Here is a 6,000-nt window from a genome sequence, read left to right on the forward strand (position 1 = left end):
TGAACCGATGAACTGCCAACCTTTCGATCGACAAGCTCAGCATCTTACCCGCTAAGCCACCGCGTCCTTATTGCACGCTTAAATGAGGCAAAATAAATAGATCATGAGGTCCACATTAAAAGTCTTTCCCACAGATACATTTCAGATGGGCAACATCTTTTGGGCTAAAGGCAAGTCTCGATTAATGCTGATAATGAATCCCACGAAAATTCCAATTTGCACAATTCAAAATGATATTTCTATGGAAAATAAGGTAATTGGGTTTTACCTGATGGACACAGGCAATGAAAATGATTAAATTTTTATATGTTTAATAATGAAATATAACAAAGATTAAAAGAACATAATTACAACTTACATGTATTTTTGAACAAAGTCATAAAGTAATTATAGAAGGCAAAATGAAAAAAAAACCCACTAGTTTTATCTTTTAGATAGATTTCATAAATATTTAAAATAAATCAAGTGAACAAAAGGCAAGCAGGAAAATAAACCCGTATCCAAAATGTATCTGCTGTCTCCTGTATTCTGCTGTAGTGCTTCAAAACAAACTTATTTTTTTGAGTCTTCCTTGAACATAACACTTTCCCTCCTCCATTTTGCAAATGTGACAATTAGCGTCATAAAACCCCAACAGCAACTACATGCGTGCTAGTCTCACAATAATTGAACGTTGGCTTGTGTTAAATGCAATGTGGGATTAATATATTTTACTTATCAAGTCGTGTCTGACAATGTTCCTCCAGGCCTTCCTGTCCTCTACCATCCTCTGGAGTTAAATTTAAGCTCACGCCAACTGCTTCAGTGACTCCATCCAGCCACCTCATTCTCTGTTGCCCCCTTCTCCTTTTGCCCTCAGTCGTTCCCAGCATTCGGCTCTTCTCCAGTGAGTCCTTCCTTCTCATTAGGTGGCCAAAGTTTTTTGAGTTTCATCTTCAGGAACTGGCTTTCTAAAGAGCAGTCAGGGTTGATCTCTTCTAGGACTGACTAGTTTGATCGCCTTGCAGTCCAAGGGACTCGCAGGAGTCTTCTCCAGCACCAGAGTTCAAAGGCCTCCATTCTTTGATACTCAGCCTTTCTTATGGTCCAACTTTCACAGCCATACATTGCAACTTACATTACAGATATACCGTAGTTGGGCTAAATCAAATAATGGCACTATTTGAACTTGCAATAATTGTGATCTAGCTGTACTGCTTATCTTTCCTACTCCATCCCTCCTGCTCCCTTTTTGCATAATAGGAAGGGAGAAGCAAAAACTACAGGTAGTCCTTGACTTACAACAATTTGTTTAGTGACCATTCAGAGTTACAATGGCACTGGAAAAAGTAACTTATCATCGTTTTTCGCACTTACGACTGTTGCAGCATCCCCATAGTTACGTGATCAAAATTCAGATGCATGGCAACTGGTTCATATTTATGATGGTTGCAGTGTCCCGGGGTTATGTGATCTTCTTTTGCGACCTTCTGATGAGCAGGATCAATGGGGAAAGCACCTTCACTTAACAACCATGTTACTAACTTAACATCTGCAGTGATTCACTTAACAAATATGTCAAGAAAGGTCATAAAATGGGACAAAACTCACCTAACAAATGTCTCACTTAAGAACAGGAACTCTGGGCTCGATTGTCATACGTCAAGGATTACCTGTATAATATATATATCGAAGAACTAGTGGCGGCCTGGGAACAGGCCGCGGCTGGGGCTTTGGACCGTGTCGTGCCTTTGCGGCCTCTGACCCGGCGCAGATCTCAATTAGCTCCTTGGTTCTCTGAGGAGCTGAGAGAGATGAAACGCCGGAGAAGATGCCTAGAGAGTGCTTGGAGGTCCAGCCGTTCCGAAGCTGATCGGACACTAGTTAGGTCTTTTTCAAAGACCTACCTAGTGGCGCTGAGGGTGGCGAAGCATTCCTACGTTTCCTCCTTCATTGCGTCGGCAGATAACCGCCCGGCCGCCCTGTTTCGGGTGACCCGTTCCCTCCTACATCAGGGGGGACGGGATGACCCTGTTCTGTTTCCCTTCCCCCAATACTCCCAGCAAAGAGTCCGTCAGAGGCCTTCCTTTTTTCCTTTTATTTATATAGATACATGTCCTGGCCACGTCTACCCACGGGCCTGCCAAGTTTCTGGAGATAACGAGGAAATTATAGATAAGGCCAGAATTACTCACGAATATATTCTTCCCTCCATTGAAACAGTTAGCTCGCGCCAATTCATTAGCTCGCGCCAACTCATTACTTTGTCCAAGACAAAAAACCAGGAAGTCCCGCCTCCTATTTATAGTCTCTGCAGATGTCACTGCATGACAATTATGACTTGGCTTTGTCCCAACTCTTCCGCTGCTGCGCACGGCGATCACGTCTACGTAATCTTGCATCACTCCAAAACTGTTCTTGGGGCGTTGCCAAATCAGCAGGAGGCTCCATGGAATCAGGCTGTGCCGGCCCCTCCTCCTCCCTTTGAGTGGGTGCCAGGGAGGGAAAGGGCTCAAGAGAAGCAGGGCTGGCCAGGTCTTCTCCCTCACTTTCTGAATCATCCGAGTCCAGGAGTCCGGGTCCAGGAACCTGGGTCACAACAGACCCCTTACAGGGACGTGCCGAGGAGTTTAGTGGTTATCTATACGATAAAATCACTCAGCTCCGGGATAGCTTGGACCAAGATTGCGATGATCCGGATGAGATGACTGAGGCACGTCTTGTTGATGTTGTTTGGGATGAGTTTGATTCTGTGGCTCTCGAGGACGTGGACAGGTTGCTGGGGAGGCTGCATGCCACTACATGTTTACTGGACCCGTGCCCCTCCTGGCTGGTGCTGGCCACTCAGGAGGTGACACCGCCCTGAGTCCTTCGGGAGAAGGGCGGTATAAAAGTTTAATTAAAAAAATAAAATAAATAAAAAATATATTTTTTTATTATTGGGGATACAGGTAGTCCTCAAATGATAACCATTCATTTAATGATTGTTCAAAGTTACAAGGGCACTAAAAAAAAAAGAGACTTATGACACCTGCAGCATCCCCAGAGTCACGTGATCAAAATTTGATTACTTGGCAACCAGCATGTACTTAAGACGGGGGCACTATCCCAGGATCCCAGGATCACAATTTGCAACCTTCCCAGTCGAATTCCAACAGGCAAAATCAATGAGGGAATCCAGATTGGCTTTCAGTAAACATGTGAATTGGTGCAGTGATTTGCTTTCAACCCTGGCAAAAACGGTCATAAAATCAGGAGCGGTTCACTTAACAACCTCCTTGCCTAGCAAAGGAAATTGGGGTCATAAATTGAGGACTACCTGTAATGTATTTTATTTCTTTCTTTCTTTCTTTCTTTCTTTCTTTCTTTCTTTCTTTCTTTCTTTATTTATTTATTTATTTATTTATTTATTTATTTATTTGATTTTTATACCGCCCTTCTCCCGAAGGACTCAGGGCGGTTTACAGCCAACATAAAAAACAAAATTTATAAATAGAATTAAAAACATTTTAAAAATCTTATTCGATTTGGCTAACCCCATTTAAAACTATAATAAAGAAATGATAAAAAGCCCCAATTAAAAACCATAGTATATTAGGCCAGCCCTGCGCGGTAAAACAGAAAGGTCTTGAGTTCACAGCGGAAGGTCCGGAAGTCGGGGAGTAATTGTAACCCCAGAAGAAGCTCATTCTAGAGGGTAGGTGCTCGCACAGAGAAGGCTCTCCCCCTGGGGGTCACCAGCCGACATTGTTTGGCTGACGGCACCCTGAGGAGACCCTCCCTGTGTGAGCGCACAGGTCGGTGGGCGGCAGCAGGCGGTCCCATAAATAGCCTGGTCCTATGCCATGGAGCGCTACAGCCTACTTCTGCAATTTAACTTACTCCATTCACCCCACTTTCTTTCTTGAATAACAGGAGGGGAGAAGCGAGGAAAGTATTTTTTTTTTAATTATTGGGGATAATGCGTTTTATTACCTCTGCAGTCAGAAACATTCCTTTGAAGTGAGAATCTATTCCCCCCACCCTTCCTCTACCCCTCTTGTTCCCTTTCAAAAGTGCTGAATTCTGAACAAGCCAAATTAACCAAACCATACTATTTTGACTGTGCTGTATCAGTGTAGAATAGGTCTTAAAAGCTAATTTTACTATTTAAATAGGCTGCTCCGGTCTAAGGATACGTTTCAAATGAATACTAAACGTCTCCAGCCCAGCCTCATGAATAAGTGATGGTGGTGGCTGTGGAACAAATTGATCTTTCAATTTTGATTTGACCTTTTTCAAGCTTCTGGGCTGGAATTTTAGAATCCCAATATGCTGTCTCTTAGACCCTGAGCAAATCCGCTCCTTATTGATCTATGTATTTATCTTGCTCCAACTTTTCTCAGCCAGTAATAAATTAAAGATTGTACAGATTAAAAGAAGAAGAAGAAACCCCCCACCGCCCAACTCAAACCCATCCAATCTAAAAAGTATTTGATGAAAGTTTGTAAGTCCTGCCAAGATGGGAGGGGGGAAAAAAGTAGAATGGGAGTTTCAAATTAAAAGCTGTTTCTCAATTGACAGTGGCCTGTGTGCTACATCAGGGGTGTCAAACTCAAGACCTGCGGGCTGGATCCAGCCTGCGGGGTGCTTAGATTTGGCCCACGGGGCCACCCTGGAAACAACGGACTTGCCCATGGTGCCCGCCCCACGCCCAAAGGGTGAAATGCTCCCGGTTTGGACTGGATTGCCCGATCTGTTAGCGATGGCGGCGGGTGGTTCGGAGAAGCAATAGCAAAAATCCCTGCCCCCCCCATGCCCAGCTGAGCCGCACGATCATCAGAGGTTTTTGTTTTTACTTTTAAAAGCATGTTTTCTTCGGCCAAAAAATGCTTTTAAAAGTAAAAATAAAAAGCCTCTGATGATTGCGCGGCTCAGCTGGGATTGCCAGAGGCTTTTAAAAGCATTTTTTAACAATCTCTTCTCCAGTGAGACAGTTGTGAACTGAGTATTGTCCCATTTTATGACCTTTGTTGCCATAGTTGTTAAGTGAATCACAACAGTTGTTAAGTGAATCACAACAGTTGTTAAGTTAGTAATCACAGTTGGTAAGTGAATCTGGCTATCCCCTGACTTTGCTCATCAGAAGGTCAGAAAATGTGGAACTTTGCCTGTTCCTCTTAGCTGCCCGAGATGCCTCTCCTTCTTCCCCATCCCTACAGGGCGGTTCCAGTCCAAAGACCACCCCCCCGGGCAGCGGTTCATATGGCTGGATTTTGCCAGGCTCGTTAGAGCCTAGTATTTTCCCAGCCAATCTCACTGCGACGCTTCCGGTCTCCAATCGCTTGATGGGCCCATTTCCAGAGGGCCTCCGGGGCCTGGGGAAACCATTTTCGGCCTCCTGGAGGCTCAAAAAAAGCCTCCGGATCCTGGGGAGGGCAAAAAGCCCCACCACCACCACCGTGGTGCAGGAGGCTGACTACGCCACACCCACCCAGCAACCGGGCAGAGAACCCCTTGCTAAAATTTTTGAAGCCCACCCCTGGTTTGAGCCCATTGAGAGATACCTTCCTTGCCTGTTGGTTGAGATGAATGTTACAGACCAAGCTTTGGAAACACTGCAAGGGATCAGGAAGGAGTGGGCAGGAAGGTCAAGGGGCAAAGGCCTTAGTGATGCCTTCTTGATGAAGGAGATGATCCAGGCAGGGAGAAGAGTATCCTGGGAGCGACCAACTGTTGTGCAAATAGGGTCAGTGGTTAAGATTCATGTATTTCAATAATGGGATACATTTCTAAGTTGAAGGAGGTCTAACAAGATAAGACCTGTGTCCACGAGTTCTATGTTGAAAAGGCAGCTTGTGTTGTGGGTAGCTTTGTACTGCATCCTAGGGGTGGGGAGATAGAGAAACCCCTAAGCAGTCTGATGGCAAACACGAGGAACAGGCTTGAAAGAGAGAGGCAGGATGTTGAAGCCTTCCATAATGAATACGTGGTCCTCAACTTACAATCATAATTGAGCCCAGAATTAGTTGCAAATCATTG

Source organism: Ahaetulla prasina, chromosome 10 (assembly GCF_028640845.1).
Source record: "Ahaetulla prasina isolate Xishuangbanna chromosome 10, ASM2864084v1, whole genome shotgun sequence".
NCBI lineage: Eukaryota > Metazoa > Chordata > Lepidosauria > Squamata > Colubridae > Ahaetulla > Ahaetulla prasina.